Here is a 26372-nt window from a genome sequence, read left to right as displayed (position 1 = left end):
ACAATTCCACATCAGCTGGATGGCCAGGGTGGGAACTGGTTCTTCACTTCTATCAGGACCTCAAGCACCAGTAAGGTCTTGATTTCCTGAGCACTGAGACAATTCTGTCAGTTCTGTAAACTAACCCAACATCCCTTATGCTGGAAAAAAAATTCAATAACCCTCATGCCCCAGGACCCTGAGGACGGAGCAGACAACCCATGTGACTACTCTGGCATTGCCTCCTACAGCCCCCACATTTCTTCAACTGCCTCCAGCTATGGGTCATAAAAAAACTTCAATTTCCTGAATCCAATAGAAAAATCCCCCAATACAAGTCAATAATCACTCAAAAGAAAAATAGCTGCTCCAAGCTCATTTAAGCACAACACTGCCACAGTGTTTCATCCTTAGGTTCCATTTCTCCCTAAAAAGGAGGAGGAAGATGGAAAAAAGGATAGCAATTGGCTAGCTTTGGCATTTAATACAAAACTGTTAATGTCACAATTCACTAAAGAACAGCATGTTTTGTAAAAAACATTCATAACTCTCCACACACAAAATCGGGATTTTCAGCGAATTTTAGGATTCATTGCAAATATCATCTTTTTTAATATTTTATTATTTTTATTTTATGTGTATGCGTGTATTGCCTGTATGTAATGTAGGTAAGTGCACCGTGTCATGCAATGCCCTCGGAGGACAGAAGAGGTTCCCCTAGAACCGGAGTTACAGACACTTGTTAGCTGCCATGTGGGTGCTGGGATTTGAACCCGGGTCTTCTGCAAGAACAGCCAGTGTTCTTAACCACTGAGCCATCTCTCCAGCTAGCCCCAACAAATATCATCTTATTTAACCCACAGAAACCTAGGAAAGACATAAGATGCCATGAGATTCGCATCACAGATGCAGAAACTGTCTCAGAGGACAAGGATATGCTTAAGACAGGCAAGATGAAAAGCTGTGCTGGTCAATCAGAGGGAACAGCCAGCCGTGTCTTCCCCTTGCACCCTCTCCCACCACAGAATGCCTAAGTGGAAGCTGAGGCAGAAACCTTTCCAGCCGCCTCCAGCTGTGCCCCCTCCCCAAAGGGTGACCTTGGGCTCAAATGATAACTTCCATGGAAAGAAGTGTGGGCCCCAAACTAACCAACTCAGAGGCCTACGTAGGCCTCTACAAAGCTCAGCTTAGGACAATCCTAAAACCTGAGGGTTTCAAAGACAAAGACATATCCTAACATATGCATACTGAAGTGCCATAATCCCACTGCATTAATTAGGAATTAAAACACAGTTTAAGCATAGAAATCTGAGGTCCTAATTCCTAATCCAGTCCTTAAGCACTGTAAGGCTATAAAGTACTAGCCTACACCCTGGTCTTGCCAATGCCACCAAACTGTCTTACATGGATGCAAAGTATTCAAAGGGCACCTTTCTTTTCTTTTTTCTTTTTCTTTGAGGGTTTTTAAAACAGCCTTATTGAGATATAACACACAACATGCGACCTGTTCATTTAATGCCATTTTAGTGTTTTCACAGATTTGAGTGACTATCTCCAATGTCAATTTTAGAACACTTTTATCACACCGGAAAAAACCATCCATCATCTATTTACCTATCATCTATCTATCTATCCACCTATCCATCTATCAATCATCTATCTACCTACCTACCTACCTATCATCTATCTATCCAACCCTGTCTTAATAGATTTGTTTGTTGCGGATATTTCATATGAATGAAATCATAGACTGTATAAATCTTTGTGATTGGCTTCTTTCACTTAGTATGTAGTCTTTAAGGTCCATCATGTCATAATATGTGTTAGTCCTTCATTCCTTAATATTGACAAATAATATTCCATGGTATAGATATATTACATTTCACTTATTCATTTATCAACTGATGGACATGAGTTTTTTGCAATTGTGAATAATGCTGTTATGAATATTCATGTTTAAGTTTTTGTGTGACATATGTTTTAATTCTTTGGACAGAATTATACGGGTGTAACTGTTAGGTCAAATGGTGACTGTTTTACCTTCCTAGTAATTGACAGACTATTTTCCATAGTGGCTACATCATTTTATATCACCACAGCATAGTGTGAGGATTTTGACTTCTCCATATCCTCACCAACAGTTATTTTTATCTACTCTTTTAAAAATATTTGTTTATTTATTTATTTTTATGTGTATGAGTGTTTTGCTTGCATGTTTGTAAGTGCACACGTGTGCAATGCCCAGGGAGGCCAGAAGAAGGTACTGGATTTCCTGGAACTAGTCATGAAAACTTACAGACAGGCCTTCTTCGAAGAGTCTTCTGATTTGGCTCTTACATTTAGGTCTTTATTCCATGTTCACTTAATATTTACATATGATGTGAGACAGAGGTTCAGTGTCAGATTTTGTATGTGGGCATTCACCTACACAAGCACCACTTGTTAAAAGACTGTACTCTTTTTTTGTTATTAAGCTGCCATGGCAACCTTATCAAAAATCAATTGACCATGGGTGTATAGGTCTATTTCTGGACTTTGAACTTTTGAATCATGAACAAGGGATGCTTATCTTTTGTTTAGGTCTTCTTTAATTTCTTTTAGTAATGCGTGTAGCTTTCAGAACATATATTTTATACTTCTTTTGTTAAAATTATTCCTATTTTATAAATGCAATTGCTTTATTAATTTTTCACTGCTAGTGTATAGAAATGCAATGGATGTTTACATGGCAATCGTGAGCAGTGTAATCCTACTCTACTGGTTTGGTAGCTCTAATTTTTTAATGGATTCCTTTAAGAATTTTTATATACAAGATCATGTCATCTGGGAATAAAGGTAGCTTTACTTTTGCTTTTCCAATATGAATATGTTTTACTTCATTTTCCTGTCTACCTTCCTGGCTAGAACTTTCTGTACAATGTTGAATAAAAGTGGCAGAAGCAGTCATCTTGTCTATTCATTATCTAAGAAGGAAAGCATTTGGTCTTTCATCATTAAGTTAAAGGTTCTCTTAGACTGTTTTTGTAAATATTTGTTTGTATTTATGTGTGTCTGTCATGTATGCAAGTGGCAAAGGGCACCTTTCTGGGGAAGCACAGGCTCTAGGGCCCTCCCTCCATTCTACCCCATTTCTCAGCATGCGCCTCAAGGCAAAAGGAAGGCTTGGATTTTCTTTCAGACCTGCTTGTTTGGCAAACACCTTTTTCCCTTGATCATAAATGTGAGAGAAAAAGACACGTTAAGTATTAAAACTATACCCAAAGGGAAAAGAAATTATCTTACTTCCAGCCTCAATCTGGGGTGGCAAGTGATTATAATCTGGAAGGTCTAAAATAGCATAGCTCAGGGCCATGAGAAAATATAATACAAGTCATTAGCTATTAATAGGGCCAGAGTCAATTGTTATAATTAAGTCATAGTTTAATCTTCTGAACAATCCTCTAGGTGAGTCTTAACATGTTTCCTTGTGGTCAGTTTTAGAAAAACATCTACTACTAGTAAAACTGGGGTTCAGAGGGAAGAAAATTACATCCTTCTGATTACAATAGAAGCACAGTCACAGAAGGATAATTTTTATGGGAACACTGAATTAATTAAGGACTAGCTCACTGGCTCTTGATCTCTTTAAGTTAAAAGAGAATTAAAAACAGACACAATTGATGAAGCCTCTGCCATTCCAACAAAGTATTCTGATTTAATGTTCTTCCATGCTTGTGTAGGTCAGTCTCTACATCCAGGACAGAGGCATGTGCATAGCAGGCTCAACAGAAGCTGCCTGTTTTCTGGACCAGCATAACAGAGACAACAACATCGCGGCACCACTAGGGAAAAGATTGGTTCAAGCAACAGACCACGGGGACGGGTTTCTGCTAGTCAGTTTCGCTGAAGACCTCTCAAGCCTAGAATGTTTTAAAAAATCACATCAGCTCTCAACACGTGTTGGGCTTTTGCATTACCGCCGTTTTTCTCTGTGAAGCATTCGACCAATAAATACAAAGAAATTAACTGTGCCAGAAGTTGTTTACTGTACTTAGTCATCTGAATGCAAAAGTAATAACTGTATCAATCTCTGCAAATTTCTGTATTAGTGTGCAGACCCAGTTCACATCCACTCTTGACACCCTGCAGCTCTCTACTCTCTGGAGAACATGAATGTCAATGGGCCAGGTCTGAAATAGAACAGCTGGATAGTTCCAGGAGGGCTTCTGTCATAACCTTCATCCAGAACCAGAATAGGAGTTCAGTTCATCCTCAAAGACGAAATCCTTGGGGAAAGCGCAATGAAAAGGTTCCTTTTTACTGTAATTTCCTAAATGCACAATTAAACACAATTGTCTCAGCCAAACAGCAACAAGAGGCTACAAAATAAATAACAGGATGACTGCAGATATCTCTTCTCCTCAAAGTCTTCTGGATTCTGGATCACAGCTTCATGAGGACCAGGAACAGTCCCAAGGGCCAGGAAGTGCTCCGGTTCCTTTCCCTACTGGCTTCTTTACCACATGGATGCTTCATCATGTACAGCAGGGATACTCCAAAACCCCGACTGTTCATTGCAGCATGGCAGAATGCAGTGGCCACACAGAGGCACAAGGCAGGCCAGGGCTGTTAGAAACACTTACTGAGCAAATACCAAAGTTCTAGAGACTTGTACACTAGCTAACCAGTTTGTTCCTTTATGTTATTTTATATAATCTGGATATTTTACAGAAAACACATATCATTTCTCCTGTCAAGAGAAAAAACTTAAGACGTTGTATTTTCTTTTTTAATTAAAAAAAATTATTTATTATCTTTATTTTATGTGTATGAGTGTATTGCCTGCATGTGTGTAAGTACACCTGTGTCGTGCAGTGCCCTCAGAGGTCAGAAGAGATTTCCCTAGAACTGGAGTTAGCCACCATGTAGGTGCTAGGAACTAAACCTGGGTTCTCTGCAAGAGCAGCCAATGCTCTTAACAGCTGAATCATCTCTCTAGCCCCAAGATATTATCTTTTCAATTTTTAAAGTCAATGTAGGGGTCTGGAGAGATGGCTCAGTGGTTAAGAGCACTGACTGTTCTTGTAGAGGACCCAGGCTCATTTCCCAATACCCACTCAAGTTCCACAGGTTCCAACACTGTCTTCTGGCCTCCACAGCCATTGCATAAGGGTGTATTTACATACATGCAGGCAAAACACTCATACACATAAATAAAAAATTTTGGGGGGGGGTCTTTTTGAAGCAGAGTCTCCCTGTAGCCCCAGCTGTCCTGGAACTATGTAGAGCAGGCTGGCCTTGAACTCACAGAGATCTGCCTGCCTCTGCCTCCCAAGTGCTGGGACTACAGGCATGCACTACCACACCCGGCCAAAAATAATTTTTTTAAAGGTCAATGTAGTTTCAAAGAGGGATGATAATCAGTCTGGTTAAGTTAGTGACTTTCAATAAGTAATCCTGGTAAAATTTAAGCTCACAGTTCTTTCCATTCAGAACAGGAAATAACACAAGGCTATTAAGTCTACCTTTAATTTTCAGAGACAAAACCACACTTGGAACTTTCCTGCAGTACATACTGATCTGTGGAGTTACACCAATCACAATGAAAAGCTGCTTTGTGGCTATTACAATTTATATGCTTTTTTTCTATTTTGGTCTGATGCTAGTAACGGAACCCTGGGCCTCACAAGGGCTTAACCACTGAGCCACACCCCAGACCCAAAGTTACTGAACCTTTAAGTTCAATGTAGAAAATGAATCCAGTGTTTCTATTAACCATCTGCTACATCACGTTTTTTTATCTTGCTAGCCAGTTATGTCTTAAAAACTCCAACCAAACCCCCAGCTCCCTGCCAGCAGAAACCCTCTCCTACTTTTTGAGTACTTTGCCCTTAACAGTGCCCACTAATTATTGACCAATAGACATTAACTACTTTCTGGATTTTAACCTAGCTGTAATTTTGGCTACAAAATCCAAAGAACTCAAAGTCAAAGAATAAACTTAAAAAAGGTTTCCTAAGATTTATACACTACAGATCACAAAACAGTAGAAAATAATATTCACACCAAACAGGCTATGTTTGCTGTCCTATTAATCATCAGTTACAAAAATTTAATCCTTTTTGAGTGAAGGCATATCAAAGTCTAAATGAAAAATATTAAATGACAAAAAAAAAATCCACTCTGAAACAAAAATTAGCCTCAAGAAACCTCCTCCCCCAAAACCTTCAGTTTACTGTGGTGCTTTTAGATAATAAAAAAAAAAAAAAAAAAAATGCTTTAAAAACATAATATGGGCCAGGCATGGTGGTGCATGCCTTTAATCCCAGCACTTGGCAGAGGCAGCAGAGGCAGGCAGATCTTTGTGAGTTTGAGGCCAGCCTGGTCTACAAAGGGAGATCCAGGCCACCTGGGGCTACAGAGAGACCCTGTCTCAAAATACAAAACAAAAACAGAAACAAAAACAAAACAGAAAATGGAGTGTAAGTCCAAGCCTTTAAATGATTGTTTCCTCTGATGATGGGCTAGGAGGTCCTGATTTTACTTCTAGGAATTTATCTTAAGGAAATGCCTTCCTAATGCTTTAATGCTTTAAGCTGTCAGCATTCCTGCAAGCCATTTGCAAACTGAAATCAAGTAATACACTCCTCAACCAGAATTTTGCCTAATTAAATATGATGAATCCATACAAAGGAGTACTGTGTGGCATTATACCAGACACTGGAAACACACAGAACACGCGTAAGGCAACCTGGAGACAAAGTAGGGAGAGTACCCGTGGCGTTACACTGTGCCATTTAGAACGTCATCCAGACATTATAATGCAAACTCTTATGTCTGAAAAGTGGGGTTTCAGAGAATTCACCCTTTCACTTTCTGCATTAAGCATTTACATTTTTAAAATCTTTTACAAGTACTACTTTATAATGGGGGAAAAATGGATAAAACAGAACTATTTTCTCATTCCCCAAGAAACGTGGAGTTGACCATTTACCTGGAAATAAAGCAAGACTTGCGGTCAGGTACATGAAAAGTGATGCCAGTGCACACCTGCTTTGCAGAAGGCTCTGAATCAGCACCTTAGTGAACCCTTGACAGAATGGAGTGAATACTCTAAATGAAAGCACTGTACACCATGTGTGAACTATTCCAACATAAATGTGCACAAACAAGACCTTCCTGCCTGGGTAGCCAGTCCTGAGTCATAACTACTAAATCCATGCAGGGTTATATCCAAGGCTGCCTGCCTGTTAAAGAGAGCCATGTGAGAATACTTCAAGTTCCAGGGGCTGAGGAACTGGCTCAGTGGGTAAGAGAGCTTGCTGTGGAACCAAGAAGACCCAAGTTTGAACCCTAGGAGCCAGGTGTGGCGGTCTGTGCCTGCGACCTTGGCATTGTGGGGCAGAGACCAGAATCTGGGGAGCTTGGTGGCTAGCCAGCATAGAGGAAATGAGCTTCCAGTTCAGTGAGAGACCATGTCTCAAGGCAATAAGGGTAAGAGGCCTGTAGGAAGACACCATATATCCTTCTCTGGGCTCACATTCACGTGTCCAACACACACTAACACACATACATGCACGCACACACACATAAATTTTAATAAAACACTTCAAGCTTCAGAGGATCCCGCTTTGTGGAAAATACCTCCAAAGGTACTACAAGATGGACAGCAAGAGGCTTCAGGAAGTGCGGTGGCAAAAAGGTACAGTTGTACATTTTAATCTGAGAGAGGGCGTGAACAACAACTGCCCCACAGTAATCACTGTCAGGGCCAATGCCAGAGTTTTTCTTCCTTGGGGTCCACACAACTGTGACAATTGGCTTACTAGTTATACTCAAATAGCTTTAGTGCCCGTCTCCCCAAAACCCCACCCAAGTATTTGTCTTTTCTTCTCTTGCCCCTTCCATCAAACGGTAAGAGAGGGGAAGACACTTAATGTGACCATTTGCTTTTTAGGACAGAGAAACATACAAGAACATAAGAGATGTTGTGGGTGAAATGTAATTTTTCTGGAACACATTACATGCAGAAGCTTCTCTGTGAGTAGCCGGCACTCTTGCTCTTGAAGACTCCAGGCCACACCTGGGCTCACTGCATGGCATGGCCTGGATAATATTTGTAATGAAAATTCTGTAGCATATGCCTCACTTTACCACCTTCCTCATCAATGTCTAATAGCACAAAAACGCAACAAGTCAGACCTTTCTTCCTTTAGCTCTGATGCTTTAGTGTGTAAAACAGTATTGAGGGAAGAAGGTGAGAGGAAAAGAGACAGAAAATGGCTTTCTAGGAACTTCTGTGGAGGAGGAAGAAGCAAATGGATACCTCAAAGCAATCGAAACAATAATTCATAATTAAAATAAAAACTGTGTATAATCCCATGGATATTCTGGACATAATTTCAGAAAAATACCACTGGACCTAAAAGACCAGAATCAAAGACTAAATGTCCCCAAAGTTGTTGACATTTAATAAATATGTCCAGGAACCTGGTGCTCAATTAATTAGTTAAAGTATAAGTAGTTAGGCAGAGAAGTTTCTCAGGAACAGATGGCATAACAGGCTTCAAAAATAAAAGGAATTTTTACTTAAAGCTATTTCTCCTTGGTTACTATAACAAATATCGCACCAAATGACACAAGTAGATAGAGGGCCTCAGATGACTCCTATATTTTATTTATGATGGCAAAGTCAAGACGGCCAGACAACAGGGTCTCCCCCATACGCCTGCCTACCCAGCCAGAGAAGACCCCCTGCACCTCTCCTACACTGAGCTCCATTCTCAGGCCAGACAGGGCTATAAAAAGCTTGGCCTCCTGCCAGCTGGCAAGACCACACACCTGGTATTCTTAACTCAAGGGGGCCTAAGGATCAGGCCACCAAGAGGGCACCAAAAATGCACAGGGAAGCTTAACAACGCCCAGCCAGGATGGTGGTCTGGATGGGAGATCTGTTTGGGAGCTATCCTCCTTCCCAACCATCAGTGTTCTTATAGGGATGAAGCCATAAAAGACAGCCTAGTGAAGCTGATGAAAGTGGGTAGATGGTTCACATTGAAAGAGCACATTTGGTTTCAAAGACCATATGCACAGCTATGTAAACAGCAGTGTGAACATCCAATACGGGCCAAATAAATTGGACTCTTATTTTTTATTCCTGACACAGAAGGCTACAAACTTGACTTTTGTTATAATTACTCTAACAGTTTGCTGTTGTTGTTTTTAGTTTCACACTGGTCTTGGCGCTGGGCCACACACACAGATACCATGAAGCTGTTCCTTTAGATAAAATTCCAACATAACATTACAACTGAAATACTGAAGAGCTCAAGGATTATCCTACTATGGTTAACTCAATTTTCTGGGTAAGAATCAGAAAGTTCCTTTAAGTCTATCCTTTTTTTAAAAACTGCACTAAACCCAGACTTTAGTAAGATTTTTCTGCCTCAATGAACACTTCAACTTTCTCTGAGGCCTGAGCTGGCAAGCTCTGTCATGATTCTTAGCATCAACAGTGAAAACACAATTGTCCTCCAACAGGACAAGACAAGGCTAGGACCGGACGCGTCAGTCAAGGGGCCTAGTGCTTTCAGCATTTGGACAACCATCAGCAGCCAGCACACAGATCTGTGCAGACCAGCTCTTCAACCCTGAAGTTCCTTTTTTGACTAAATATAAACTTTAAATATTCAACTGGCCTTTTCCCCCTAAAAGCAAAACGCAGCCACAGGCAGGTATGCATTCATGCTACAGGAAGTATCCAGCGTGTCCTGGAGATTTAAACCCTTCAATGATCATGCTTCCTTAGGACACCCACTCCCAGGCCCCTAAGGCAGAAACTCTCAGAAGAGCCATCCCTCTCTGTCATCCCTCTTACACTTCCCCAGGTCCATGTGTCCTCCTCTGGATGGGCAGAGAACCTACTGGCTACCTCTGCAGAGCCCTTGCTGGCCCTGCCCTCTCTCCCCTGTGCAGCGCCTTCCTGAGTTCCACGAGGCTTTTCCTGGCTAATCTAAAAGAAGGCAACTGGGCCTCACACAGCTCCTCAGGCCAGAGTCCTGCCCAACAGAGACCCCAGCAGACTGCTTAATTCCTTTATTCATACATTTATTCTTAGTCTGCAAATTCCCTGAACCACTGAAAACTCGAGGTGGTACGCTGCGAAATCCAAACACGCAGATAGCAGCTTGGTTAAGAAAACCGCTTTTATTAAAATGTCTTTGTAGAGATTTCTAGTAAACATTAAATACTCCTTTATGTCTCCCCTCTCATGAAACCCCGTTAAAATAACGGTAAAAGTGATTTTTGAAAGTATACATCTATAAGGACAAAGAAAACATGAAGTAAGATGATGGTGGATAAGAGGTCAAAAAGATTGGAGGGTGAAGGGCTGAGAGACGAGTGATAATTAATGTTTTAATTTGTTCTAGGTGAGTGGATAAGAAGCAAGCTAATTAAATAGAACTGAAGACTCAGGAATCAGAGGGTGGCAGGCAGCTGGACACAAAAATCTGCAGAGAGCAATTTTGAGCCCCCTTCCCAGCCTCACCTGGATCATGCCAAAAACTGAGGAGGACTACCATCTGGAGAGGCTGGCAGGAGAGGAACCCACAGAAAACAGATAAAATTAGAACACAGGCCAGCTCTACTCAGCCTCAGATCTCCACGTGGCCCGCTCCCTCTCCAAGAGTACATGGAACGTGACTGGGAAGGGGAATACAAACTACAGAAGTCCTAAAGCACAGTGGCTCACGTTCCCACCCCGTTATCCAGCCTGCCAAGGACATGGTTCTTTCTCTCTGAACTACAACCCTGCAGCTACACACGAAGGACCAGCAGACACACACTGAGACCCAAAAGGAGACAAAGCTACAGTTAGGGGCAGACTCAGCACACTACAGAGGAAATCTTTTTAAAAATCTTAAAACTATCTCCAGAGAGATAAACTACCATGTCCATGAATTAAGAATAAGATGATACGAAAGAAGGAAAGTTTAATGAACAGAAACAAGTTTGTAGAAAGTGAAACTATGAAAACAAAAATAAAACACACACCAGAATAGTTGAAAACAAGCTCACAGTAACTGACAGGAAATCAAAAAAAAGATAAACAGATGAAAAAGGGTTAGAAGAAAAGATTGTAAGAGTACCAAGTTAGTACTAGATGTGTAACTGTTAAGATTTCCAGATAGTAGCAAAGAAAATAATGATGAGGATATTATCAAAGAAGACATTCCCATAAAGCAAACGAAGCAGGAGCTTACGCTGGATAGTTTCACAAAAATTAGTGGGAAAACACCAATTTCAGTTTTCATCACTTTAAAAGTCAGAGAAATAAAAAGCATCTAAAATCTCCAGAGAAGAAAAAAACAGGTGACACACAGGGAATGTGGCCCTGGGTTTCCCAAAAAACAAAGGACAATGGAGAAGAATGGTGATTCGGAGAAAGTAACACCCAATCTAAATGTGGGTCTGACTCAGCCAAACCACCAATCAAACAGAGCACTCCTGACACCCAGTGAAGCACACCGCTCACACAGCCTCTCCAAGACAGGACCCTGGGAACATGCTCTCCAAAGCAAGGATACACAGAGAAGATGTAGCATTCGGGGACCAAAGTCATTCCAAGAACTGAGGGATGATCCCGTGCACTTGTGCCATGAGCACAATAAAGAGGCCTCCAGGATACCAGCTCTGACCAGTGCTGCTCACAGACACAGTGGAGACAGTAACAGGAAAGGCCTGCTTCTGATCAAATCCACTACGGACAGTGTGACTGAAGAATGCATCCTAGCTGCAAGAGACTGTCAAATGGAGTTCTGGTTTCTAGATTACCGAGGCAAAGCTTTCAAATGTGGGCATCTCTCCAAACAAGAGACCATGATAATCACGAGAGCTGTCTGCCATAATTTGCTCAACTGACTGGTCCCGCCATACCGAAAGCTGGTGGTGATGCAAACCTTTACTCACGAGGTATAAATCAGGCACTTATCTACTCCAAAAAAAAAAGTTATACAGCAAGGAAATACATTCACAGTTCAAGACTCAGCTACCAACAGCTACCTTATTTAGTCACATCAGTGTGAACAGTGACTGCTAATTTAACCAAAAGATGGGACATGCTTTTAAAAAACAGAAATAGATAGCAAGTAAGTTTTCACTCAAAATTCAGTTTATTTCTGTAATAGTCACCTAAAAATTCAGAGCACTGATAACACTGTCTCAACATTGCTCTAGATTTTTGGCAGGATCCCATTTCTAAATGCAAAACTCATCAGCATTGAAGACTAAAATGCTAAACATGAATTCTTTACTTAACTGAGCTGCCATAGAGGTGATATAGTTCTATGACAATATAACTACAGGCCCAGTTTAGTGTAACTTCTCAGGTAGAAGAAAATGAGATCAAGAGAAACTACATGTCATTACTTTTTTGAATGTCATATAAAAACAATTTTAACAGACACATATTTCTGCCTCTTTTTGGTACATGGAAATCAGGAATTTTCTCCACTCTGAAACCTAAGTGCTGGTTCTAAGCAAGGACGGACCAACCACATCTTTAAAAAGAAAATGATTGATAGATGACAGAGATTGACTGACTGAAAAAATCCAGCCCTGTTGCTGTCTAATCAACCAAAGCATCAAAATAAGGTAAAGAAGGAAAAGGAGAATTCAGCAAACAAGAGGAGAGATGAAAAAGCTGGAATCTGTACTCATAATCTGTGCAAACTGTGATGTTTTCTTTAAAATTCACAAAAACCCTTTTAAAGTCTACTAGAACTTGAGAACACTCTCTCACCCAAACTTGGGGAAATCCTACTGCAGGATCTCATCACCAGATCTTAGAAGCCAGGATGCAGTAGTTGTTCCCAGAGCAGGCTCATCAGCCCCTACCCAGCACTCAACACCTGCACTCTAAGCACCTAGATGCAGGTCTGTTCCTGTGAGTGCACTTTCAGTTCCCCTCGTGTTACCAGTAAATATCTGATGACACTGAATTAACAAGCCATCAAAAAACTCAAAACTATTTTCTCAATTCAATGAACCCAAAACAATACCAAATCAAATGGAAAGATGAGGTGGTAGTATTCACCTGAATGGGGAAGGCCAACTTTCACATATAGTAGCAAGTCCCCTCTGCTTACCATCACAGGAGGAGGGCAAGTATCTGTGCTCACTTCTCAACTTACCTCACAATCACCTTTTCTCTTTTCTGTGTCCCCTCCAAGGTCCTCAAGAACAAAAACCTGGTCATGGTCACCCTGGTGTTCCCAGCGAGCCATGTGGGAGGAAGCACAGTGCACATTCAACTCATAGGTGCCAGATTAAATAGAAAGCGGGTAAACTCAGCTTACAGTGTGAACTGTTTTTCTATACAGGAAATCACTTTAATTCAAATCATTGGTTTTACTGCCCCAAATATAAAACCATTACTAGTTAGCATAAACAGAAGAGAACCACAAGAAAATATGTATGATGAAAATAATACAATATGATTACAGGCTGGAGAAATGGCTCAGTGGTTAAGAGCACTGGCTGCTCTTGCAGAGGACCCAGGTTTAATTTCCAGCATACACGTGGTAGCTAACAACCATTCATAACTCCAGTTCCAGGGGAATCCTACACCCTCTTCTGACTGCCATGGGCATTGTACAACACGTGTGCACTTACAAACATGCAGGCAATACACTCATACACTAAGAAGTGGTGGCTCATGCCTTTAATCCCAGCACTTGGGAGGCAGAGGCAGGCGAATCTCTATGAGTTCAAGGCCAGCCTGGTCTACATAGTGAGTTCCAGGCCAGCTGGGGCTACAGGGAAACCCTGTCTCAAAAAGACCAAAATAATAATAATAAAATTTTTTTTGAGTACAATACAATTACATTCTAAGTGGATAAGGATGCCTGCACCAAGTACAGGCTAAGGCAGCCAGGTCCTCAGGAAAACAAGGGACCAGTGAGATGGCTCAGCGGGTAAAGGCTCTTGTCCCAGGACCCACATGGTAGAAAGAGCTGACTCCCATAGGTTGTCCTCTGACTTCCACATGCATGCTTGTGGAACACACACACACTCTTTAATTTTAAAAAGAAAAGGAAAAAAGGGGTAGAGAGGACAGAGAAGGGTAAGAACAGTGCTGGCGCACACTAAAGCTGGAGAGGCCTTGGTCTAAGGGATCAGTGCTCCTATTTTATGATCCACTGTTGAGTGCTGTCCCTGTGCCCTGAAACAGCCTTATCTAAAACTCCAGTGCAACAGGCCTCACACAGAGAACAGCTCTGAACCTCCAACCCTCAGGGCTGCACTTTCTACCAGCAAAGTTTCTACTCAGCGCTTGTTTCACACTGCACTTGTCCCCTAACCTCTTTTTCCCCATTGGCCAACATGTGTTACCTCAGACCTAATGAGAATTACATGTAATGGCACATGGAAAGGTTCAGTCAGGTGACCTGGTACTTAACAGTCTCAGGAAATAAAAGACCAATGCTAAAACTCCATGTTTCTAATGTAGAATGGTATAACCACTGTAGAAATGTTTACAGTTCCTCACATTTTACCATAGGGCCACCCAACTGTCCACAAAATGCAGTAAATCCATATAATGGAACCATACTGGGCCACAAAAAGAATGAAGTAGTGAGATACCAACAGATACAAATCTTGACAACTGCATTAAATGAAAAGACAGCCAGACACAAAAGGTCACACATTATACGGTCCTCTGTACAGAAAACATCCAGAATGCTAGGCAATTCCAGAGAGAGAACAGTCTAGTTGCCAGGAATGGGGGAAGAGGACAACAGAGTATGGCTGCTTAACCAGCACAGGGGCCTCACCTGGGGATGACAAAAAATGTCTAAGAACAACATGGGCAATGGCAGCATACTAAAAACAGCACAGGTCACTGGACTGTACACTTTTAAATGCTTAATTTTATGTTATATGGATTTTGCCTCAAAAAATTCTAAAGAGTGTGAAAGGCACAGTAGGTAACCATCAATTTTCTTTTTCATAAAGATGCATTTTATTCCTCTTTAATTTTATGTATATGTGTGTCTGGGTCTGGGCATATAAGAGCAGGTACCTACAGAGGCCAGAGGCAGCAGATGCCCTGGAGCTGGAGTTACAGCCAGTTGTGAGCCATCAAACATGGGTGCTGGGAACCAAAGTCCAGTCACAGGACATGCTCTTAACCACTGAGCTGTCCCTCCAGTCCCCACATTCAATTTTCCAAGTGTGGAAGTCACGAAAGACTTTCCACATAACTAATGTTTGATGTCAAAAGGAAGTGTCTTCAACTGTGACCAGTCCTTTAAAAATCCAAAAGAATTCCCCTTCAGAGCTGAGAAGCATTCCTATTTCTCTCCTGCTTCTTCAGAATCATAAACTGGTGCTGGCATGAGCTCAGAGTTCAAGTGATGCAGATCTGAAATCCTTGTTCCAATCTAATTTGGGCCGCTGATGACCCTTACTTCCCTCAGTTTCCTCATCTGTAAGGTAAGGATGACATCAACACTCATCTCTGAAGGTCATGAAGATCAAGTGGGTTCATCCCAATCAAACAGGGCCCCAGGTACAATAAGCCCTTGATACACAATAGCTACCATAACTAAGCCGAAAGTAAGAGAAACAGAAACAAGGGAGGCCAGAACAACCACGTCTGTGAAAGTATTTAGTCGGAGGCCTGGCACAGAGATTGTTACTACTGTCAACCCAGTGACAACCATCACAACTAAGAACTGAGTCCAGAGAAGACAGTACTGCTAAGAACCATGATCACAAAGGTGACCACACCTACACCAAACCCCCAGACTGCCTTCAAAGGAAAACGCGTCTATCATAGATCCTCCATTAGAACAAAGACTCAGAGACGGCTTTTAAGAAAGCAATCCTAGGGCTGGAGAGAAGGCTCAGTAGTTAAGAACATTGGTTGTTCTTGCAGAAGACCGAGGTTCGAATCCCAGCACCCACATGGCAGCTAACAACCATCTATAACTCCAGTCCCAGGGGATCCGACAGCCTCTTCTGACCTCTGCGAGCACTGCATGACACAGGTGCACTTACCTACATGCAGGTAATATACACATACACATAAAATAAAAATAATAAAATATTTTTAAGAAAGCAACCCTGCACTCACTTCTGGCCTCCAAGGGTACCTACACACATATGCACAGAAACTCACACATATACACATAAATAGTTTTTTAAAGGAAAAAAAACTTCGGAATTATCAAGAGTAATTCTGTTTCTACAAAGACCCAGGAACCAAAAAGCTCTGCTTCCAGAGTTGAGAACTCAAAACTCAAATGCACTCCCTGTCGTAAGCCTGCATGCACTCAGGGTCTTGAATCCTTTCAGTCAGACTGCATAGCAAGTTTGGACTTGGAGGAAGGCATGCTGCTGGTTGCTGATTTCCAAACCTGGGTGGCTGTTGGGGCAGGGTGATATCAGAGTGAAACTGGCTGCTGGTCTTGCCTCCTTCCCTGTTCCATACTTTTGTACTCTCCCCCCTGCAGCACACAGAAGGAAAGCTCCCTTACAGTCCTGGAACTGCCTGGGAGGTGCTGTGATGCATCTGACATCAGGACCAAGACAAAAAGACAGTCACCAGCTGTTGGTTGTCACTTTTTACACTGAAATTGCAGGGGAAGAAGCTGGCAAGACCTCAGAGGAAAGTGCCAGTCACAGGAGAATTCTGCCCATTCCTTTCCTCTCCTGCCACTCAAATCTGACCTGTTCCTAGGGAATAGGATCCGGTCATCTCCCTGATCCCTGCCACATGGCACCATCAAGTAGGAAGATGAGGAGGTCTCTTTTTCTCCACAAAGCCCAGGACACCGAGGAGACTTTCCAGAGACATAAACACATAAGATGTCTGAGAAATGACTTTGGGACACCCAAAATCACACGCAGATCCGAGCTCTAAAACGACCAGAAACCCAAAAGTCATACCAGGAATTTCAAGGCAGTATGTGACTGAAGGGAAAGTCCCTTCTGGCTATCCCACAGGCCAGCAACAATTTATTCTGATCCTTTTCCTAGCTCTTTCTAAAGCCACTGAAGATGAAAGTAATTAGGCAGAACACCCACCCCTCACTTTTCATCTTCTAAAAGCAACTCCTTACAGGTCTGCTCTCTCCAGCCTTGGTCACTCCAGCCTGGCTGTCCTCTCTGTGGTACATCTGGCCAGGAGTTTCCCTCCCTACACATATCCATTCCTAGCCTTCCCAGGGACCTGTCACTGCAGCTGTCCAGGGGAGCTAGCTTTGCTAGGTCTCAAGACCACTAAGTAAGATGTAATCACTTCACCACAGCTAGGATTTTGCATTTAATTCTAGAATTCGTACATTTGCTACTGATCTTACTTTGTTTCTGAGTGTTTACTGTTCATATATAGTGGACTGGAATCTTAGCTCTTGACCTACCTGAAGAATCAATTCCACTGGCTGGCTGGTTGGTTGGTTGGTAGGGAGGTTGGTAGGTTGGCAGGTTTGGTAGTTATTGCTCTTACTCTGAGTTAGTACCAATAAAGAAAGATGAATGTGACTAACTCTTGGGAATACAATCTGTTTTCTACACATTTCTCCATAGGCACTGGGAAGCTGAGTAAATCCCACTACCTTATACAGTTATCTAGTAGCCAAATTACGGTATGGGACTCTTCAAGCAGGCAAAGGATTTTGTGTTATATATTTTATATACAATTCTCACACGCAGATCTGAGCTCTAAAACGACCAGAAATTAATGTCTGGCTGTGAATAAGTGGCTCCTCTCAAGGTCCAGAGAAGCTTAGATTACACAAGTCTCCTGGCTCTGGGAGATGTCCAGATGACTCCTCTTCTGAGCCATCCCTTCTTGCCCAGGCTCACACTCATCCCTCTGCATGCATGTCCTCTGACAGGTACTAGCTCCTCTCCTCCCTCTGCCCCCCCTCGCACTTTAATTTCACTCACAACTGAAGAATTAACTTCTAAGGTTCTTTTTCAAGACTGTAAGAGTCTTAATAAATTTGTTGCATATAAAAATAATCAAACTGCCATACAGAATTTAGCCACCAACTATCTCTTAATATAAAAGGGAAAACCCTTTTTTTAACACTCTTAGAAAAGAATCTCTTAAAATACAAAACCCAAGCCATGAAGCCCCATCCTTAAAAGAAAGAAATGGCACAGAATACTAAGATTTCACTTATACAATTTACCTTGGTATTGCACCATACAGATGTGTTTTCTGAATCACTCATTCAGAAAATGGTAATGTGTTAAACAAGTAACTGAAGATCGCTCCTTGCTTCCTTTGGCAACTCAGCATAAAGTGTGTTAACCTGATGACTTTCCACATTAGCAAAAGGTCATGCTACACATCTGACACATGGAATTCAAGAAAATGTGCTACCCAAGAATAACTTTAAAAGTAACAAAATTTAAGGGGCTGGAGAGATGGCTCAGCAGTTAAGAGCACTGATTGCTCTTGCAGAGGACCCGGGTTCAATTCCCAGCACCCACATGGTGGCTACAAACCGTCCTTAACTCCAGTTCCAGGGGAATCTGAAGCCCTCTTCTGACCTCCACGGCACTGCATGACATGGGTGAGATCACCTACATGCAAGCAATATACTCATACACATAAAATAAAAATAATATTAAAAGTAACAAAATTTAAAAGATAATTTATTGCACTGATTTCAACAATTTGGTATATTTCCTTTGCCTTTAGAAAGAATTGTGAAAACTTTGGGAATCCCAGTTATATCAGTACAGTCAAGTTATAAACCCATAAATATTAAGACAATTAAAATGACAAGACTAAAATCTCATACTGAAATCAAAGGTTGTTAGCTTACTGATACTTCGATGGTAAAAAAAAAAAAAAAAAGTCCAAGCTAGGAAATCTGGTAGCCAAACTATATGCCTTCAATTTATCTAGAATAATGTCAACAGTCCTATAAAAAAACAAATATGAGCCAGGCATGGTGGCACACACCTCTAATCCCAGCGCTAGGGAAGCAGATGCAGGAGGATCTCTGTGAGTTCAAGGCCAGCCTGGTCTACATAGTGAGTTCCAGGCCAGCTGGAGCTACAGGGAGACCCTGTCTCAAAAAGACAAAACAAAACAACAACAAAAATATGTCAATGCAGCCTTCCAAACTAAAAGTGAAACCATCTCACACCTCTCAGTGAACTTTCAAATATAGTATCATCTTGCCTTACTTTTAAGGAAAAGGCTAACAATTTTAAAATCTGTATTTAACTCACAAATGTGATCTCTTCTAATGCAGTTTACTGAGAATGTCACACTGAATGTTTCAAAGAAGTTTAACTCTATGATATAAGAAGCAAATAAAACTGGTAAGTATTCTAGAAATCTAAAATTTAGGGTGCAAATAAATTACTGTATCGACAAATCGTCTCAAAAATATTTTCTTGATACAAAATTCCATGTAGAGGGAACTCTGGCACTGGAGCTGGTGGTGTCTGCTGTCTGCCTGGGAGCAAGTATGTGAACTAGAACTGGATTTTGTAGGTAACCATTAAATACCTGCATGTTCAGTGCTTGAAAACAACTGGGGAAACCAAGACCAAGCATGGCCAAGAAAGACTATTGTTTACATAAATGTGATCAGCTGAAAGAACTCCAAACATTTCAGATGCACAAGCCAAGCTGCTTGGCTTCAAGTGTCTCAACACAGAGTGTAACTACCTACAACATGATGAACAGCAACTGACGAACTCTCACTTTCATACTTTCATACTTTTAATGGCCAAAACAGTAGCCTCCATTTAATTTAGTTGTAGGTTTAAGTATATGTATATGTATACATAGAAAACATATTTAATATGTACACCACATCTCATTACATGAAAAGGGCACTGTCACACAAGTCTTACATACAATCAAGTGTGTGTGTGTGTGTGTGGCGTGCGCACGCACACGCACATGGGGGTGTCTGTACACATCGGGGGAGGGGGAGTCCTCTAAGTGAATAACAGAGCCTATCAAAAAAATGAAGAGTCTGGGGTTTGAGAGATGGCTCAGCAGTTAAGAACATTGGCTGTTCTTGCAGAAGACCTGGGTTCAAATCCCAGCTCCCACATGGCAGCTAACAACTGTCTGTAACTCCAGTTCCAGAGGATCCGACAGCCTCTTCTGTCCCCTGCGGGCTTTGCATGACACGGGTGCACTTACCTACATGCAGGCAATACACTCATACACATAAAATAAAAATATTTTTAAAGAAACAACAAAAAAAAAGGGTCTGAGTGTAAAAGAGATACTAGGTGCCTGCTCCTCTCCACTGTCAAGTTTTCTTTCTTCATCTGACCACATGCAACATCTTTAGATAAAACCGAAATGATGCCTTTTCATATCCAGGACACAGAAAATCAAAAACAAACATTTCCCGCCAAAAAACTCTTAACCAGTCATCTTCTCTCCATGAAGCCTTTTTACAAAAACTGTTCAAATTCTTATCAAAATACAGATGTAACTACATGTAAAAGAAGTATTTTTCGACTTCTCCCCTTGGCAGTCTGTCGCCCTCCCATTGCTTCCTCTGTTTCTACCGACCTCTTTAAGGACCAAATATGTGTGAGTGCCTCTCCGTTCATGTTGGCCAGGCTGGTGTTCAGATCGGCAATGCCTGCTGGGAGCTCTACTGCCTGGAACATGACATCCAGCCTGGTGGCCAGATGCCAAGTGACAAGATCATTGGGGGAGGAGATGACTCCTTCAACACCTTCTTCAGGGAGACAGGGACTGGCAAGCATGTGCCCAGGGCAGTGTTTGTAGACCTGGAACCCACGGTCATTGATGAAGTTCACACTGGTACCTACCTCCAGCTCTTCCACCCTGAGCAGCTCATCACAGGCAAGGAAGGTACTGCCAATAACTATGCCCGTGGGCGCTACACCATTGACAAGGAAATCATTGACCTTGTCTTGGACCGGATTCACAAGCTGGCTGACCAGGTGCACAGGTCTTCAGGGCTTCTTGGTTTTCCACAGCTTTGGTGGGGGAACTGGCTTGGGTTCACCTCCCTGCTGATGGAACAGCTCTCTGTTGATTACGGAAAGAAGTCCAAGCTGGAGTTCTCCATCTACCCAGCCCCCCAGGTTTCCACCACTGTGGTTGAGCCCTACAATTCCATCCTCACCACTCACACCACCCTGGAGCACTCTGATTGTGCCTTCATGGTAGACAACGAGGCCATCTATGACATCTGTTGTAGAAACCTTGATATCGAGCACCTAACCTACACTAACCACCTTATTAGCCAGATTGTGTCTTCCATCACTGCTTCCCTGAGATTTGATGGAGCCTTGAATGTAGATCTGACTGAATTCCAGACCAACCTGGTACCCTACCTGCAAATCCACTTCCCTCTGGCCACATATGCCCCTGTCATCTCTGCTAAGAAAGCCTACCATGAGCAGCTTTCAGTAGCAAAGATCACCAATATCTGCTTTGAGCCAGCCAACCAGATGGTGAAATGTGACCCTCACCATGGTAAATACATGGCTTGCTGCTTGTTGCACAGCGGTGATATGGTTCCCAAAGATGTTAATGCTGCCATTGCCGCCACCAAGACCAAGCATAGCATCCAGTTTGTGGATTGGTGCCCCACTGGTTTCAAGGTTGACATCAATTACCAGCCTCCCACTGTGGTACCTGGTAGAAACCTGGCCAAGGTACAGCGAGCTGTGTGCATGCTAAGCAACACCATAGCCATTGCTGAAGCCTGGGCCCATCTCGACCACAAGTTTGATCTGATGTATGCCAAGCGTGCCTTTGTGCACTGGTATGTGGGTGAGGGCATGGAGGAAGGGGAGTTCTCTGAGGCCCATGAGGACATGGCTGCCCTGGAGAAGGGTTATGAGGAGGTTGGTGTGGATTCTGTTGAAGGAGAGGGTGAGGAAGAAGGAGAATACTAATCTGTTCCTTTCAGCCCTGTAGCATGTCAAACTCCCAGAACTTCAGCTTAACATTAGCTGACAGGCATCAATGTTTGCCGATTAGGTTAGCTTCCCTGTGATCGTGTCTATTTTTTCCATGTGAACCTGTAAGTTTTTTTCCCTGATGTATCAAGGTAAAAGTTTTTATGAGAAATAAATAAATAAATAAATAAAATTTTTTAAAAGAAATATTTTTCTAGACTATACCAAAAATGCGAGCTAACAGGTAAGAACCCCAGAAATTGTCCAACTGCCTTAATAACCCCAAAGAAAACATTTATTTTAGCCAAACAATTGTAACATTTGTCTCTTTTTAACAAACATCTGATGCCAAAATAAACATTTATATTGGAAGAAGTATCCTGGCTGGGAAGATGGTACCAAAGAAAATGCTTATGTTGTGAAATGAACATTTTACTCAAAAAATTCCGTAAACCAGATATCCAAAAAATATAGACGATAGAGATGGAAATTAGAATGCATATTGCATTTTAAGTGCTCTTCAAGAGAACCTGTTTATAATTTGGTTCTGATTTTGATTTAAACTGATTTACTAGGATGGATCACCTCAACAAAGTAACTGATTTAAACTGATTTACTCGGATGGATCACCTCAATAACTAATTTCTATTGAATTTTGCCACTCTCGCCACAGTGATCATATCCCACACTGCCATAAAGGTCTTCACAGTGCAGGTATTTTATAAAACTTAAAGGGGGTTTTCCTCATTATAAAAGCATTCATACACTGGGCATGGGGATACACACCTATAATACCAGCACAAGAGGCAGAAACAGGCAGATCTCTGTGAGTTTAAGGTTAGCCTGGTCTACATAGTGAGTTCCAGTCAGCTGGGGCTACATAGTGAGACCTGTCTCAAAAATAATTAACATAAAAATAAAAAAATAAAAGCACCTATTTACTAGCATCTCTCATTTCCCCAGTTTTTAGAGTGACAACAGGTATCATGTTCTCAAACAATAACCCAAAATTCCTGAAGAAAACTCTTGGGGTGACTGTTTGAGTCTGACAAACAAAAAACAGTGTCAAGTCTATTACACCTTTGTTTTGCTTATGTAATATAAAAACCTTTCTTAAAGTTGGCAAAAGTTACTCATACATTTGAGAGCACGGAAGATGAGAAAAATATGACAAAACCTTTGCCCACCACATTCCAGATCCATCAAGGAACATCCTAGTTTAAGTTCAAAACAAAAAACACCTGAAAACAGTTGACTGCAGCAAGCTAAGACATAAACCTCCATGCGCCTCAGTAGCAGATGAAATCAGCCGCTATGCGTCTGTTAACTGTCCCCACGTTTGTTCCAGGCGCCCGGAGGCAGAACATTCTCCACAGAAGCATAGAAAATTCATTTCCCCTCTCAACTCAATAAAAACCCAAACAGACTAGTTTTTAGAGAACCGTGCAAAACTAATCTGTTTAGGCCTGTATCTGCCTGATGATGTGGGAGAAACGTAAGTGAGAGACTGCAAATCTAGTTCCAGTCAATAAAGACTAAAACGATATGCTATTATCACGTCACACTCCAATAACCCCGTCATGAGTATATTTCAAAAATAAAATTATCACCATACAAATCAAGAACCACCAGGTTTAATACTAAAATCAAACACTCAGTGAGTGGCCAGTTTCTCCTGACTCCGAGACCAAAAAAATAAATAAATAAATAAATAAAGGCAGAGTACTCTCCATGTTAAGTTTCATACAAGCCCTGCAGTTTTTTCTAACAAAAAACTCATTTAAAATTCCTATCACAGAAGTGGAATGCCAGCCAGGAATCAAACTGTGACCCCTGAGCCAAAGACAACTTACCACTCAGCTGGTAAGTGGGCAACTCAATTTACAAAGTTGAATTCCTGCATTTTAATCCTTTGCAGACATATATGAGCAATACTAAATGAACTGGATTCAGCTCATTAGAGGTTCACAAACCAAACACAGAAAGCTTTGAAAGGCACCCAGGGCAAAGTCATGCCTAGGGGTGATGTCTATGCAAGAAACAAAAAATGGCATGATTATCTTTCAGCATTTTCTCTGAAGAACATCAGGAGCCATACCTGTAATACAACAACGCTTGGCCAATTACACTAATCGTGGGAGACGATGCACAGGACTGGCAGCCAGTCAGTGTCAGGACCATGCTTGTACACTCATTTATAATTTCCAAATCTTGAAAACAAATACCAAAGCCCAGTGTGGTGGCACATGCTTATAATTCCAGCACACAGGAGGTGGAGGTGCACGAACACACACACGTTTGCTCAAAACCTTCACGAATTATTCTCTATTTCAGACCAGTAAGTATTATTCCATGGACTAGGTCCATGGAAAGCTGTAGGGGCTGGGGCGTAGCTTAGTGGCTAAGTGCTTGCCTGGCATGTGTGATGCCATAAATTCAATCCCCAGCACCAGAAGGAGGATAGGGAGGCAGATCAATACCCAAGCTATGTCTCCTTTACAATGTTAACACATCTTCAAGCAAAACCTATTCACAGCTATTTTTAGCCTTTGAAATTTCAAAACAAGAGACAAAGCTATCTCATAATTAAATGAAAGGGTAAAAAGCAGCACAGACTGTTAGAGCCCTGATTATGATTAGCCTGGTATGAAAGCTCAAGGTTTCTGCAGCCAGTAATATTTGGGGTCTCACCACATACACTATTTTCCTTTCAACAATAAAAAAGACCTGTGCACTTAGAATTGCATTTCTTTTTGGTTAACACAAATTAATAAATGAATGTTAAAAAAATTGCTATAAACCAGGCATGGTCACACATGCCTTTAATCTCAGGGCTTAGGAGGCAGAGGCAGGCAGATCTCTGTAAGTTCAAGGCCAGCCTTGTCTAATAGCAAGTGCCAGACCAGCTAGGGCTACAGGGAGACCCTGTCTCAAAAAAACCCAAAAGAATGCTGCAATACTTTCAAATAAATCTACAAGTTAATAGGTTTTAAAAGTATGACAGAAATGGGGCTGAAGAAATGGCTCAGCGGTTAAGAGCACTGACTGCTCTTGCAGAGGACCTGGGTTTGATTCCCAGCACCCACATGGTGGCTACGAACTGTCCTTAACTCCAGTTCCAGGGGAATCCAAAGCCCTCTTCTGACCTCCGCAGCATTGCACAACATGGGTGCACTCACATACATGCAGGCAATATACTCATACACATAAAATAATAAAATATTTTAAAAACAAATATTTTAAAATAAGAATGACAGAACTACTTTTAAAAGTTAAATAGAACCAAGAAGGCAAGAAAACAGTATTTGTTAGTGTAAATCTTTAGCCGCACACATTTGAGGAAGAAAATAATGGCAAAAAAATTTCTCATAACCACTCCACACACTTTAATTATTTGGTTTGGCAAACTAACCTAATGTCCACAACCTCTACCAAGATTTGAACTCACACAGAGAGGACAGAAAGACAATCCAGTTCTCACCACCTTCCTCCGCCAGTCCTGCCCCTCCCACCTCTTCCTGGGGCAGACAGAACTCTCAGCAAAGAGCTGCCCAGGCAGGAGGACTTTATCCCCCTGTTGTGTGGGGCTCTGTCCTCAACAAGGGGAGAGCGGCTCTAAAGCTAATTTGGGGCTGGAGGCAGAGACTGTATTTGCTAATCATCTACCAACTAAAAAGGAGTAACCTGGAGTAAAACAAGGATCACAACTAATGACTAGAACTTGGAGCTAATCTTTAACACTTGGGTAAGATCTTCCACAAATCCACTAACTCAGCTTAAGGAACGGGCACTAGGAGTCAAGGGCTGAGTCACTTCCACCTTTCCCATAATTACAAAAGGAGGAAGAGAGCCAGTCCTCAACTCCAGAAGAGCAGCTGCAGGGCAACATACAATGAACTTTCAGTACATAGCTCCGAATCATATAAAGTACAATAAACCATTCCTCACATCTACTTTCAAGGGAGCAAAAGTTCTGTCCAACTTTTTTTCCCCACAGAAGGGTTCTGGTGAAATGGAGAGAGGAATATCCTCCAAGGAAGTAACCCTGCAACGGGTCCCCAGGCAGCAGGATGGACAGAAGGCCCCAATCTGGAGGCAGCAAATGCACACCCGCATCAGCCTAGCACTCCCTGGGGACACCAGGCATGCTATGGCAATTCACAAGTAAGTCCTTCTGGTACTTCCAGTAACTAAATATCCTGACAAATCTGAAATAAATTTTGATCTTTCCAAATTTCACGCTTCCCCAGGCCAGCCTAACAAAGACAAATGCTAAGACCCAAAAGAACATGGGCTTATACTGCTGGACAGTGCATATTCTCTTGTGATAACTCCACCTGATTTTGAAAAGAACAAAAAGATGGGGTCTCTCGTTTAAGAGGAGGAAAGGGCTTTCATATCCAAGACAACTAACCGAATTTCCATATGTAATACAAACATCTTTTTCAGAAGGTACCAAAGAATAGTCTGTTAAG

The 26372-nt window shown here is 41.8% G+C and overlaps 1 protein-coding gene and 1 pseudogene across 6 annotated transcripts in view; one reads left to right on the top strand and one right to left on the bottom strand.

Moving 5' to 3' along the window:
* Window positions 1-26372, bottom strand: part of Arid1b (AT-rich interaction domain 1B) — a 417231-nt gene that overhangs the window by 337876 nt on the left and 52983 nt on the right. The window lies entirely within an intron of this gene.
* On the top strand, window positions 20548-21894 carry LOC103739109 (annotated as a pseudogene).

The sequence above is a fragment of the Nannospalax galili genome, unplaced genomic scaffold (assembly GCF_000622305.1).
Source record: "Nannospalax galili isolate Female #2095 unplaced genomic scaffold, S.galili_v1.0 scaffold211, whole genome shotgun sequence".
In the NCBI taxonomy this organism is placed as follows: domain Eukaryota; kingdom Metazoa; phylum Chordata; class Mammalia; order Rodentia; family Spalacidae; genus Nannospalax; species Nannospalax galili.
The sequence above is the reverse complement of the archived record's forward strand: the minus strand, read 5'-3'. Positions and strand labels throughout refer to the sequence as shown.